At 41.0% G+C, this 14,775-nt stretch overlaps 1 protein-coding gene across 1 annotated transcript in view; it reads left to right on the top strand.

Annotated features, from left to right (window-relative positions):
- Positions 1-865: 865 nt before the first annotated feature.
- The window catches only part of zbtb20 (zinc finger and BTB domain containing 20), a 29,492-nt gene continuing 15,582 nt past the window's right edge, over positions 866-14,775 (top strand). Inside the window, exon 1 of the mRNA XM_080041094.1 lies at positions 866-1,062. The gene's annotated coding sequence lies outside the window, so the exon portion shown is untranslated. The remainder of the gene's footprint in view (positions 1,063-14,775) is intronic.

The following is a 14,775-nucleotide window of genomic DNA, read 5'->3' as shown; positions in this document are numbered from 1 at the left end:
AAATCTCATTGGCCGGCTCAACCGACACGAATGTTTCCCCCCGCTCTCAAACTCGAGGTCAGCTCGGGACGTTAAAAAATAAATAAATGAGAAAATAGAAATGCGTAGAAAGTAGAAGACTCGGCAGACAATCTAGCTTGTTGGTGGCGCGGGTGATTGACGGCGCCGCTGTCCAATTGGAAAGCGCGGCGCAGCTGGCCATGTGTAGTGGCAGAGGCGGCGTCCAATGCAAAGTTCAGACGCGTGATGGACAGATAACTGACAATTCCCCGGTCCTTTCCTTCGAGACTGGGGGATAGATTTGAGTTCATTCACAATTGTGAACGTAGATATTTGCGACAGCAGACTTAGCAGCCCGCACAATAATGATGAAAAAGGCTACACATTAAAGAGGAGGGATTTATGGGCAAAGTGAATGAACATCGCTGGGTTTGCAACTGGTCAGCGAACCTGTTATTTTTGTTCTTCTTTCTCCGACCTCACGCTTTACACGTATGTTTACGCGCCAAGACTTCCATTTCAATAGGCTACAACCTCCTATGTTGCTGCAGCAGCAAACTTAAACAGCCCGAGTGGGAGGCACACTAGGCTACTACTACAACTACTATTACTATAACTCCCACCACTTCCCAGAGAGTCATTATGGAGCCGGTTTCAGCGTCCCACTGAGCTCCCTGCGATTGGGGCGCAATCATGTTGACGGATTTCTGATCCAACCGAAGACAGTGCACTGTTCTTCCAATAGCAGCTTTAAGTGAAAAGGCGTGCCTGCCTGCCTGCCTGCTCGCCCCCTCCCTCTCCTCCTCCTCCACCACCACCACCCCTCAAAGTACTCGATGTATAGTTAAAAAATGGGAGGGCACACTTGAACCGAGCTGCTCTATGAAGGTAGGCTGCAGCGTGTGTTTATTGATGAGATGAAAAGAAGATGGAAGTGAGAAATGAAACAAAGTAAAGGAACATATTGAGAAGAAGAGAAAAACTATACGCGCTTCGTCGGGGGAAAACAGGGGGAGCCGTGGATACGCTGTCGACACTTTTTGAACGAGCTTCGAAGTGCAGGTAAGAAATTGTAGAAAAGTATAGAAAAAAGGGATGGGTCTTTGCAATGTCTATAATGCTATTATTACAGGAGAGAATGAAAGCAATTTCTTATGCAAGAGGTTGAAACATGCTCGTTGACTTTTGGCTAATGCATGCAATGCCACTGACTTCCATGTAGTTGTGGCTGGCTTTACCAACCAAATTATCAAGCCCTTACATGATCGGAAACTTCATTATTTAGAGGATCCGAGACATTCAATAAATGTCACGGCCGGTGAAACGAGATGAAATGTCCCTCATGTTTGGGGGGATCAGCTTAAGCTGCTGGTCTTGTTGCCCATTTATATTCGACTAAAAAACGCGCTGCCCTGACATGACGCGAGTTTCCCATCTGTCATTATTCTCAACGTGCCCTTTACCTTTTAGCCCTTTACTTAAGGGTTTGCCCGTGAGCCGGGGCAGGGGACACTTGAGAACAATACTATGGCCAAAGTGTTTGTCTGTGTGATCGTACAGGTCTGCTGCTCTCAGTCAGCGAGAGCCTCAGCGGTGCTCGCTTGTTCACATTTTAGACACTGCGAGCCCGGAACAACTGTGGCAGCCGACGTGCGCATTTGGCTTTTAGGTCAGTTATTTGAATCAGAGGAAACGCGTTTCCTCATTGCAACTGACCGCCACCGCACACACTCTCACTAGAAATGCATTTGGTAAATACATTTCAGTTTGTTGAACTTGCCGGAAAGATGGTTTCTATGTCTGGAATAGGACATCGTTAGAGCTGGGGCTCACACAGCGCGTAGCCCATACTCAGACAGATGTCTAGCCTGCATTTTTTATGAATTAATATCAATACGGCGTGGCATTTATGAGATGGGGTTACATAAAGATGTGCTCGTCAGGCGGAGAAAGGCTGGCTATAACATTGCGCGTGTGCGTGTGTGTGTGTGTGTGTTTGTGTGAGAAGGTAAAACAACACTGCAGGTTCAGTTTCCGAGGTAAATCAGAAGTAGATCTAGTGGCACTCTGGTCTGGATTTTTGGTGCCATGTTTCTCCAAAAATGAATGGTCACTTTAATTGTGGCGATCCGCTTTAAGCCTATGGGTACTCACAATCTACAGTGTGTGAAAAATGTTTGCGATGTGAGGATGTTTTTTATTTATTTGTATTTTTTGGGTTGTTGCAAATGGTGGCCTAGATAGGCTATGAGAACACGCTCTGGTGTAATTAAAGTTGCAAGAGACGCTTCCTTCATGCCTTTTGAGACATTTTGTTGCAAAATAACCATGGGCAACTCGTGATTCCTTCGCTCTTGCCTATCAGACGGCAGCACGGGGGCACTTCACCTCTGGAATAGAGTTAAAAATGTTGTGTATGTTTAGCGTTTACGCGATAAAGAAAAAGGAAAACACATGCTAATAAATGAAGCAATGAATCCCCAACATTTGCTGTAAGGGCCATGGGGGAGTTGAGCCGGAGCAACATGTCAGTATTTTTCTTTATCCGTGCGCGCGACTGTGTGTAGGCCTATGTGTGTGAGAATGAGAAGGGGGACAGAGCCGGGGAGCGTGCGTGCATATTAGTGTGTGTGTGTGTGTGTGTGTGTGTGTGTGTGTGTGTGTGTGTGTGTGTGTGTGTGTGTGGCAAACAGATGTTGTCCCAAAGCGCTTTGGCTTTGTCGGATAAAGAGAGTGATACGTGATGTTCTTTGAAGCGCCGCTGGTAGTTTTCGACACGGCGCGTTCTGTGTCTCACTGAATAGGCACAGTAGGCCTACTCTCCTATATGCCCAGAAGTTGTGCGCAGGTATAAAGCTTTTGCGTCAACACATTAGTCATGTCAAAGGTTAGTTCTGGTGTGGTCACTGGAAGCTGACTCCACAAGGAGACGCAGGCAGACTCGATCAAGAAGGCCGGTCCCAGGTTTGACACAGAAAGAGAGAGCACAGCGCTGCGTCCAGTTTCCTCAAGCGCAGACACGGTCTGTGGATGTGCACCTGTATGTGTGTGAGTGTAGGTGCGTGCGCGCGGGTATTTTTTATACTTAACCTAATAATTGTGCATTAATCCATTTTCACTTTTGTTGGGGTCAATTTCTCCTCTCTTGCCTCCATTCAGAATATATTAACACAATGTGAATTGGCTGCAATCCTATAGGCTAGTAGGCTATAAGCTCAGTTATGTAACTTATGGCTGCACTGGATGGTTTGTTTTCTGAATGGACACATTTCGAAAAAACATAGAGCTGAGCATGTAGCAGAAATGAAGCTTTTTTACTTTGATGTAACATTTGAGCCAGGCAGGAGCATAACTGCCCTATAAATTGGTGCATATTGATTGATTGACAAGCTACATGTGGGTGAGTTAAGCCAAAATTATATTGTCACAAATAATTCACCAGATGGAATGCCTTTCATCGAAAAAGAAACTCCACACCAACGTAAACCCTTTAATTTTTGGACGTATTATTGTTTGATGAATTGAAGGGTACTTGTCATGTGTGTAAGTGAGCTCTCACCACGGCTTGATGTCCAAAACTCTCGTTTTATCAGCGCACAGGGTGTACTGTAGCTGCTGACAGACACACAGCCATTATATGCCTTGGGTGTGTTTGTAATCCAGAGTATCAGGTGCCCAGTTTCATCTCTGTTAAGTCACTAATGAGTTTTTAAATGTATATATTCCACATCTACATTAATATTCACAGTGTTGGAGACATCGCCATTTGCCTGCTTTCTGTGTCACAGCTAGAAAACCCACCCATGACTAATGAATATTTAAGAGCATGTCTGCAGACCAAGGAAACTCATTATTATATGAAGGAGACCCAGCAGATCAACTGTAGACCTTTTCAGATGAAGGCAAAAGAGGGGGGGGTGGGTGGGAGGTGTTCAGTTAACCCGCACTCAACAATCAATCCCAATTTTCTTTTGGCTTCACCATCCTTCACTCGTCCTCTGTGGGCTTGTCACCCCTCCTATCACATTCAGCAATTCGTTATTGACCAACGAACTGACATAATGTGTCCGCAGTGTTCCATTTTCAAATGTTTTCAAGACGATTAAGACACTCTTTCGCACATTTTTCCCATTATTTGGGTTTAACCGAGAGCCAAATGTGTAAGGATACCATGCTGTACTAATGCAATGAGGGCTTCACTGGAAGAGACATATAGCAGACAAATAAATTAATAAAACAATCATCCTGTAGTGTACAGTACATGCACACAGATGGCAGGTCAGTATTAAAAAAAGTAAGCTCAGCAAAGGCACTGCTTTCCAAATAAACAAGATAGAGAAATCTCTCTGTAGCCTCCGCAATGCCACATTTCTGGTTGTTGTCATTCCCACACCATCCAGCCTGTTTCACCAGGCTTTTCCCTGGTTATTCTGGAGACCCAGAACCTACACCGTTTAATGTGAAGATATTAGTTCATTATGCTTTTTCAATACAACTCTCCTGAACATATTTTTAAGACTTTGCTGGTTAATTGGAAAGTGTGTAGTTGAAGGGACGAGAGTGGTGGAAGGGAGCATGTAATATTGGTCATGAGTGGAATTACAACTACTGGATCATTCAGTGCTGGCTATTTTGACATGTACTGTTGAGCAAGAATGTGTTATATTCTAACATTGAATTTGAAATTTGAAAGTGTACATTTGGTTGTAAATTTAAGCTTGGCAATGTGATAATAAAATAAATTAAAATTATTGCTTGGGGCACTGGTGGAGCTTGACCAATGAAGTAAAATTGAACTAACTCCAAATGGAGTATTTGACCGTATATAACGAAAGACGAAAGAAAAAATATGCACTTGAGTCCGCCCTGGCACTTGGTCTACCCCATTTGAACATATTTGGCAGCCATTTTGGGATTGCAGTAGAGATCCATCGATATAACGAGCCACTTTGTGGATTGCATCCAGAATGTCACAGTGCTTGTTAACTGCTTGGCCTTTTTGTGTCTCAGACAGTGTTTATCTTTTCCCTCCTTTCCTGCTCCCGCGTAATAAGAATATTCCCCCATGGAGCAAAACTAATCTTTGACGTGATTGCCAACCGAGACTGTTTTCAGGTGCACATGTTAAAGTTAATGGTAAGTCTTATAATTAACAAAAGAATAGCTTTTAAGCCTTTTAATAGACTTTAAGCTGTAAGATTTAATTTATTTATTTTATCTTTGAAGATGAACGCTGAAAGTTTTTTACCTGATGTTTAGGGCTAATGTTTTTAAAGCAATTGCAGCTTTATTATGGCATTTGAGTCACCACTGTAGACTTAAAACGCTGCATTGGTGCATTGTTAGCTTACATGGATTTTTGCAAACTAGAAAATGATTGGCAGCCTTGCTGCCTCCTGGCTAACTGGCTTGGATCCTTCTACCCACAAAGCACCTTTTTCACACATAACATGCTTCTCTTCACATGGTTTTTCTTATTCTCGAAAAAATACTTATAACACAAATGCAAATCCAATTGGCAATCCGAATAAGTTGCTTTTGTAATTAAAGATTGAATTCCCTTTAGCTGCATTATTCAAAATATAAATGCTGTTGTGATGAGTTATGGTGATTTCCTTCCAGCAAGGATGTAAAATAGTATGCCTTATTAAAGGGGATAAGGATAATGTGTCTTGTTTATTAATGATAAGGTCACCATTTTTCCCGGATATAAACTACTTTTTTTTTTTTTTGCAACCAGTTTGTCACATATAATGCCTTCCAAATGAGACTTGTATTGGCAGCTATACTTACCCATTCGTCTGGACTGGCTCAATTTGTCAATCCAGTGAGCACAGATTTTTAAAATACTCCCCCTTTCAGCAAATTGGCAGCCGGAAACCAAAAAACTGGTCATGAAAATGACTTTTATGAAACCCAATTTGACTTGAAATCCAAAGACTTTCAGAGCATGAAGCATTTAGGAAACTAACAAACCCAAACCTTAAAGGCATGTTTTGCAGTTTTCAAAGGACTTTTGTTTTTGGAATCTCCCCTCCCTGCAAGTATCACAGGAATGCGTAATGAAAGCACGCATTGAGACTGAATAAGTATTTGAGAATGTGCCATGCTGTTGTCAGGAAGCTTTTGTTCGCTTCTAAAACTTTAAAAAGTCTTAGGCAACAAAGTTAATATTCTTAGTTCCCAGATAGCTTGATGGTTAATACAACGCTGATGTAGGATTAACTGTTTTAATATTTGCTAAATATATCTAAATATAAAGCCAACATCCCAGATCTAACAGCTCATATCACATTAGTATGAATAGAATGTTTTACAGTGTCATTTGTTATAACATTGAAAATTAGTTTATTATTTTCAAGATTTGTTTGGACGTGTAAAAGCAAAATTTGTTTTGGCGTTTTTTTGATTCAAATGCAGTTGTTGTTTGAGTGCTATACAGTATATACAGTGCAAACACAATCCAGTTGTGGGTGTGACGATGTGTTTCCATTACCTTGCCTGGATTCGCTTACCCACTCTTGATTTACACTTCTTTATTTTTGCACTGCTGGTTTTAAAACGTTTTCATTAAAAGTCAGCTGTTTGAGAATCTGTGCTGTAAATATCATGTACCAACTTGGCCTTGAGTTGTTTCTACAATAAGAACAAAAGTAAAAATCAAAACTGCAACATGTTGTAAAAATGTATTCTTGAATCTTAGGCAAACCTTTTTTCTCTTCTTTTTCTTTTTGATTGGCAGAAACAAGCATTCAAACTTAATTTGTCTTCTCTTTTTTTAAACGCACACGGCAGGCCCAGGCATTCAACTGATGTGAAAAATGTATCCTGGATTCTAATAGCGAAGTTGTATGTTTGCCAAGGTGCATGTGTGTCCTCAGTTCACCCCTGCTACCCATATGGTTTTCTACAAGTCATGGTGAGATCACTGCTTAGTTGGAAGGGGAAAAGTATCTGTAGAGGGTTTAAGAAAATAAAAAAAATAAAAAACACTTCCAGAAAAGGCCTTCAGAAACTTTTTAAACGAATTTACAGAGAATGAGTGCTGTGTATTCTCTGCTTCTATCTTGGCTTCAGGAAGACTTTTAAGCCTCGTGCCAGTAAACAACGCTCGCAGCAGCCAAAATGTTAAGGTTGTGCACAGTCTTACTCAAGGTACATTGGTATGCACTGTGCAATGGGTAAACTAAGGGGGAATTATTTACACAATAGTATTTGTGTTGCAGTTTTATCACTAAATGAAGATTGTTGGACCCATAAAGTCCCCACAGTATCTAAAACTGTATTTCCTCCCCCCTTTTTATTGAGCAAGTATTTTAGTTTAAAAAAAAAATACAGCTGCAGGAAATTTGACAGACATATTTTTGTTTGAAATAAATTATTTTCACAAGGACTTTCTTTTCAGATTTTTCATTTTTATCGTGAAATATGAAAGGAATACCTTCTCTGATACTGTCGACATTGTTTATTGCCCTGAAAACGACCTTGATAAAGACAGATTTCAAAATAAGCTTCTTCAAGAAGCTCGGAATCATAATTAATTTGGCTAACGGCTCATTGTTTTATCAACTAGGAAAAACAAATGTTTTATCTTCTTTGACTGGTTTACGACAGTTGGGTCACGTGACCAAAGACAGGCACAGGCAACCTGTTCAACAACAAACAATTGGCAGGATTCATTTTCAGTTTGGTCCCAGTTGCTTGGGCTTGTTTTACAATAGGGATGACAATTGATAGAGAGAAACAGTGTGATCATTGTGGCAGCACTAACTCTTGTTGGTAACACCTGCATTACATTTGCAGTACAGATGCAGTACATGTGTCGGGCTCTGTGAGATGTTTAGGTTGTTAGAACACCAATGGTTGTCTGGTGCATTTTTTTTAACTTATTTGAGAACTTTGAATACAAGATATCATGGCAGCTGCTATGTAAAAAAACATTACGCTTAGGTTTATTTTATAATGTCTATGAATGCATTTCAGACAACATGTTTTTATAGCCTTTGACTGTAATAGGCTTGGCTGCCGGTTGGTATCTCAACGTCCATTCATTAAATAGCTTTTCAGTCTTACTCTGCCTCTTAAAGGAAGGCAAAGCAACACCCTGGGCAGGTCATTGGGCTAACAGAAACACTCACAGAGGTAACATGAGCTAGTAATTAAAGGTATACTATTAGGCTTAATATTTAAGCTGGGGTATATGACTTCTGATTGGTCAAAGTTAACATGAGCTGTACACATTGACCAATCAGAGCGAGGCTCCGATTCTCTGTTCTTATTGGCTGTTGGGACTGTCCATTCACTTTGGCACAACGTTGTTGGTGTAGAGCGTGTCAGGGAGGGACCATAGGGGAGGGACCAAAGAGAACAAGTGGAGCGGTTGAGGTATTTGGATTCAAATCTCTATTCCAACTGCCATTTTCTCCCCAAATCATATACCCCAGCTTTAAATTTTAAACATTGAAATCAAAATAAAATGCAAACCTTCCTTCACTTCTCAGTTTAGCCATGGTAAACAACTGTAGAATTAACACCTTTTATGTATCAGAACTTACTCTAGAAATACTCCCAGCCATGTGGGACGATTTGTATGTTACCGGGAACAGCAGATGAGTTTTGGTTACACTCAAGGGCTTATGAGCTATATATTGTTGCCATCGAAGATAATCATTCTGCTACATTCAAACGGACCACACTGACCAACATTTCATGTGCATTAGTGAGACCAAAAGGCCAGATGATAATAATAAACGACGCTGATGGGTGGTCGTGTTATCTCTTTGCTTTTAGCTGGGAGTTGACTCGGTAGTGACCGACAGCTATTCTGTCAGAGTAGACAACTTAAACCACACCAACATTTACCAAGCATAACAGTAGGTTTAAAAACTGTACAAAAAAGAGAGTCAATAGTAGCTTCCATAATAGTTATCAGTTAAAAAACACATATATTTTTTCACAACAGAAAAATAAATCATTTGTGACCACTATAATGTTGTTGTGTGTTGTGTACACAGGTATAATATGTTATATAACTAGTATAACCACACTGACAGGTGGCAGCAGCATAGTTTATATCTGCAGTCACTTCTTAACTTGGTGATAAATCAAAAAATAAAAAGCTGTTGGCATATGAGAAAAACCGCCCCTGTGAAACTTATTCACAATATCATTTCTTACAACAAAGCACAATACAGAGCTTGAAATAAATACATTGTTAGAAAATAATTTACCACAGAGTGTCATTTTGAAAATATTGGTTACAGTTTTAAAACCACATTTGACTGGTTTTCTCTGACTGATTCAGTATTGATAAATGTGGCTCATATGAAGCTTGTAAGCAGCGTTCCGTAGTATTAGCTGGAGTTTATATGAATGAATATGCGTTTGTTCACTTCTTGTCAGCCTTATTTTTCGCAGGTGTCTGTAAGTAAGTGTCTTACAGTGTTCTTTTGAACAATGACTGTAAGTCTTATAAAGGCCCCATGTTAGCTGATACTTTCTATGGAATACTGACCTTTATTGTTTTTGAAACCTCATTTTATTCAGGGCACTGATGACTTATCTGCACTTTCGCCGTAAGTTTCAATCGGCTCAAATTTCCAGAGCATTATCTAGTTTTCTTTTTGGGTTTGTCTTTAGAATCACATTGACACAATACTAAACGAGGAGACATGTTTAGTCTTTTGGCCTTTCTCTCGTCTCTTGTGAAATTCAGTAATTGGCTTGCCTAAGACGTTTTTCTTGCAACACAGTATTGTATGGATAAAGTTTCCTAATGTGGTTAGATTGCACCCCTTCCGCGTTGGATTAACAGAAAAGCTAATCTTGGTGCCAACTTTTGTTAAATTCAAACTGCACTGCAGTATGTTTAGGTCATAATATCTAATTGTGTCACTAAGCTAGCCTGCAGACCACTGGACCAAAGGTGCTAGCACTTGGTGAAAGTGTGTATCGGTCACTCATGTGGTAGACTGTGTTTCAGTCTGTCAGCATTACATTTTTAGATCGTTCATATGTCCAACGAGCTGATGAAACATATATAATATGTATTTACTACACAACAGCTTGCCATTCTATAAATACACAAAAATAAATAAGCATAGAAAATTTGTATTTAGTCATCTGGATTTATTTTTCTTTTTTTAACATAATGAGCTGAACCTCTAGCTGAAGTCACAGTGTGTTGAAGATATTTGTTAGTTTACCTGAAAAATGACTCATCCAGATGGCATGTGTATAGTTGCTGTAGCTACAGGCTGAAGAAGAATGATACGTCACAATAACCTCTTTTTACAAAGTACATTTCCACCGTTTCCTTGGCATCAGTGTTGTTAACGCGCCTCATATTAACAGTTTTACAACGCTTCGATTTTGGTAAAAAACCTCATTTTAAAAGGTAAATATTGAGCTTTGCCAAATTCTTGGAAAGAAGCAAGCTTGCTGACCCTTGAAGCACAGACCGGCTTACAAAAAGGTGCAGGGTTAGCCTCAGAGAAAAAAAACCTTGTACGTTTGAGGAAGTTCAGCTCTGTGCTGCTGGACCAGCCTCTGCACGGGCTCGCGCTCCCCTTGTGCAGCTGCTGGTGTAACACGTGGTGCCCAATCCTCTGAGGCTGCACACAACCACATTCACATATGGTGAAATAATTAAGCAAATGCACTGTCGGTGGTTACATCAGATTCCCTTCGAGCACAGGTTCACTTCATAGACAAATATGGCATGACGAGCCTTTTTGTAGAATTGGCAGAAAATGTATACCAGACTGAATATCACAACCAAGCTGCTATAATGTTTTAAGGCATTTTGTTGTTTGACCACATCGATTTGTGTATGTGTGTGAGAGAGCACCTTTAATACAACCCTATATGTGTCTTATTTGAACCTCAGCCTTAAACCAGGCTTTTTTTTCTGTTTCCTGAACTACTTTTAAATACTCTATGTGTGAGAGTGCGGCTTCATTCTGTTTGGTCTCTGACAAACACAGTACACTCCTAACCTAAACATATTCGGAGGCTTTGTGCTGTTCTCTCCAGTGTTAAGAACGGCATGCTTGTTAGCAGAGGTCCCACACTATCCTCTCATAATTCAGCACAAAGTATCCTTGTTCTGGTCTATCTCCCAAGGACATAAAATCTGGAGACACTTTGTTATACTTCAGAGCTATAAAGGTACGACAGCCCCCCTATACTACGCAGTCCACATGTTGAGATCTTGCTCGCTTATACTGCTACCGTACACAGTCCAGGCATACGAAAGGAGACCTATATTTTTTCATATTTCTATCCAAAACTAATTAATTAACCTCTCTTTGTCATTTATCACTATAGTAACAGACAGATATGTCCCATGAGAATCTTTGTAGGTTCATGGAGATCTCTCTTAATCGCCTGCCAGGTCATCTTTCTTCTTTTTTTTTCTTTTGAAGAGGCAAAATGTCCTCGACATGTGTAGTAGCTGTAGAGAGGCAGTTGCTATGGACACTTGTGCCTAAATGATAACTCTTGAATTTAGCATTATCTGCTTCGAGGGTTAGAGTTGTGTTTTGAGACTATCATATGAGTATGATGGTTCTTTTTTGGTCAAATGCTCATTAACAAAAGCGCAACCATTTGCCAATTCAGGGAGATTTCTTAAAGCGTCTTTTCCATTGCCAAAGAGAGATACTGTCTTTATCATTCGAGTGGCCGCAAGCCAACTGTGGCGGTTTGTTTTTCTGCCCTCTCTGCTCTTTTGGCAAAACCTAATAAACTACAGATTGAAAGCACAAATTAATGATTTTTTGTGTGACTGAAAAAAGTATATAGGAAGTAGATGATCCTCCCATCTGTACTTAGATAATAGATGTGCTATGGGTAATGGATGGGTGGGTGTGTTTTTGACAGAAAATGACAAAGTTAAACAAGCTGTCTTGTCAAAAAAAAAAGTTATTTACTTGTGCATTGGGTATTACAGTGTGTATTGTTATTTGTTTGCTCGAGAAATGTATTTGAAAGTCTTACAGCCTGTCACGTTTGTAGGGCTTTCTGTTGGACTGCATGTCTTAACACATTGATCTGCTGTGCTGTCTGAGACAATGTAGTGGCAGCGGAACTAAACATTATTATTATTATTATTATTATTATTATTATTATTATTATTATTATTATTATTATTATTATTATTATTATTATTATTATTATTATTATTATTATTAGGCATTTTATGCTTTATTGATAGTGCAGAGAGACAGAGGTGAAATGGGGCAGAGAGGGGAATGACATGCAGAGAACGACCGCGGGCGGGAATCGAACCCGGGTCTGCTGCTGGGCCCGGCCTGGGGGGGGACGGCCTACCAACTGAGCTAAGGACGCCCCCAAACATTAACATTATTAAAGCAATCTTGATAAAGCCTTGGCCACAACTTTACACCGGTGCTCTGTAATTTCTTCACGATGCTTTGACCAAGTAGAAGGGTGTTCGCAGCAGACAAAAGTGTTGTTACGAATCAACAAAATGCTACTTTATAGTGTTTGCATATTTTCCAACTGTGCCCAGTGGTGAGCTAGGAAATCAAAACGGTAGTTGTGAAGAAAGAGTCACAGGCTTCTGTTTTGAGAGAGAGAGCAAGATGTTTCATCTCCTAATTATCAGGATAACGTTTGGTTCAATGAGATTCATGGCATGTTATTATAATTATCATCAGACATTTAGACAAGTGTCAGGAAGATTTCATTGGTAGTATTATGTTACACCGTACAGTTTCCGTAAAGGGGAAAAGTAGAAGTGGAGAAAAAAGAAGAAATGCTGTGCGAAAAACCTTGGCTCGTCTTGCCAACAGCCTTCCTGGGATTGTTAAAGATTTCCAGGGACTGCCATAAAGGCAAATCAATTAAATCTGGAGGCTGTGAGGCCTTTTCTGATGCTCGTCCTGAAGTGTGTGTGAGTGTGATTAAGGTGCATTAAATACCTCACCTGTTAATTGCTGCACAACCTTATAGACGAACACTCAAATGCAATAAGAGTCGCGGGCAATCTGAATTACACAGATTTAATCAACGAAAACAGTATTGTTGGACGTAGATGAATATCCAGCTACCCCCAAATAATTATTTTTAATTCTGGTCATCAAAGGGAACCAAGTGACAATTAGCATGAGCTGAGGTTTAATTAAAAATATATATTTTGCGTAGTAGTTTGACATGTTGAGTGGTGGCAGTGAGTAATGGCTTTGTAAAGATTTGCCGTACGGTGTCTTTCTCGAACACACCTTCAAATATCGCCCCATCAGATCAGCGCGTCATCAAATGATTATTGCTTCAAATCTGCCCAGTGTTCTCGTTTACATTGTGCCCTGAATGAGATCCCATATCCAAACCATACTTCTAAATAGCGTCATTTGATGTAGTTTATATGCTAATGCTCTTGGGCTAAATGGATGATTGAAATGAATAATTACAATGTTGGACAGTGATTGTTGATTCTACAGCAGTGGAGGTTTCAAACAAACTCATAAATTACTATTAATTAGGTGCACAACACAAAACACTCTTGATAAGTGCAAATCTGCATCATCCAGACGCTGTATATGCACATGCATGGACAAGCTCCCCACAATGCCCCGTGGTCCCCTTTGTCTGCAGATTTACATGTGCCAAGGGCCTTAAGTATATGCTTGTAGTGTGTGTGTTGTATGCAGCATTTGCATATTTGGGGATGTACATTATTCACATGGCTGATACTGCTCCTTTCATAAGCACGCCTCTTATGTCTGTTCCACCACCCCATCCCCCATCCACACCATATTATTCCCCCCCCCCCCCCCCCCCCACCGCAAAAACACACACACACACAAACTAATGTCCAATTCGATGTAGCTGAATTTTCATCAGCTTGTCACCTAATACAGGCAGCTGATTAACCTGGAGTCTGGCTGGTGAAGTTGCAGCCCTCCTTGTCCCCCCCCCTGCCTTCTTCTCCCCTTCTTCCCCCCTCCTCTTCAGTCATTGTCTTTGTTGTGGCGGCGGCAGCAAGCAGCAGCAGAGCATGCATTGCATTGGGGCGGTCTGAAGCATTGTGTCTGATTTCCAGCAGACAAACTGACCTCTGGGGATTTATTGACAGCAAACTCCACAGAGGCAGACACAGAGCTGGGAGCATGGAGGCAGAATGAGAAGGGGCGGAGGGTGTTGGGGAAGGCTCGCCAGGGAGGGAGGAGAAGGAGGAAGGGAGGAGCAGGAGGGAGGGGAAGGAGGGGGGTACAGACAGACAGAGATATATACAGACACAGACAGACAGACAGACAGATGGAAGAAAATACGCATTTAGGAACGTGATCAAACGGGACACAGGTAGAGGTAGAGCACAGAGAAAGAGGATTGGCACGAGGAGGGAGGATACACGCCCCGAAATTTAGTTTGTTTCACAAATTTAGTTTTTTGGTGGAGCGTTAGGGAAGTGGAAGAAAATGGCCGCCTCCTACAAGGATCTAATTAATTTTGAAGGATCATCAGCCCCTTTAGTCCAAGGCAGGGTACAGGAGGGAGGGAGGGAGGGAGACAGACCCCTGGGCTGATTAGAATTCACTGCAGGTAGGCACTGGCTGCTGCTCACCCACTGTGTCACGGCTAAAATGGAATCACGGTTGTGAGTGGCAGTCTGGGCAACTGAAGCCTGCTTCCCTCGGCCTGCTCCTTTGTTGCCAGCATTCACCTCACTTTACCCCTTAGGCAGGTGGATTTACATGTCTGGATGGGTGAGGGAAAAAGCCAGAGAGGGAACATATATGCGTTGGCATT

Source organism: Ammodytes marinus (genome assembly GCF_949987685.1).
Source record: "Ammodytes marinus genome assembly, chromosome: 14".
NCBI classification, from domain to species: domain Eukaryota; kingdom Metazoa; phylum Chordata; class Actinopteri; order Uranoscopiformes; family Ammodytidae; genus Ammodytes; species Ammodytes marinus.
This window is presented reverse-complemented; position numbering and strand designations above follow the sequence as displayed.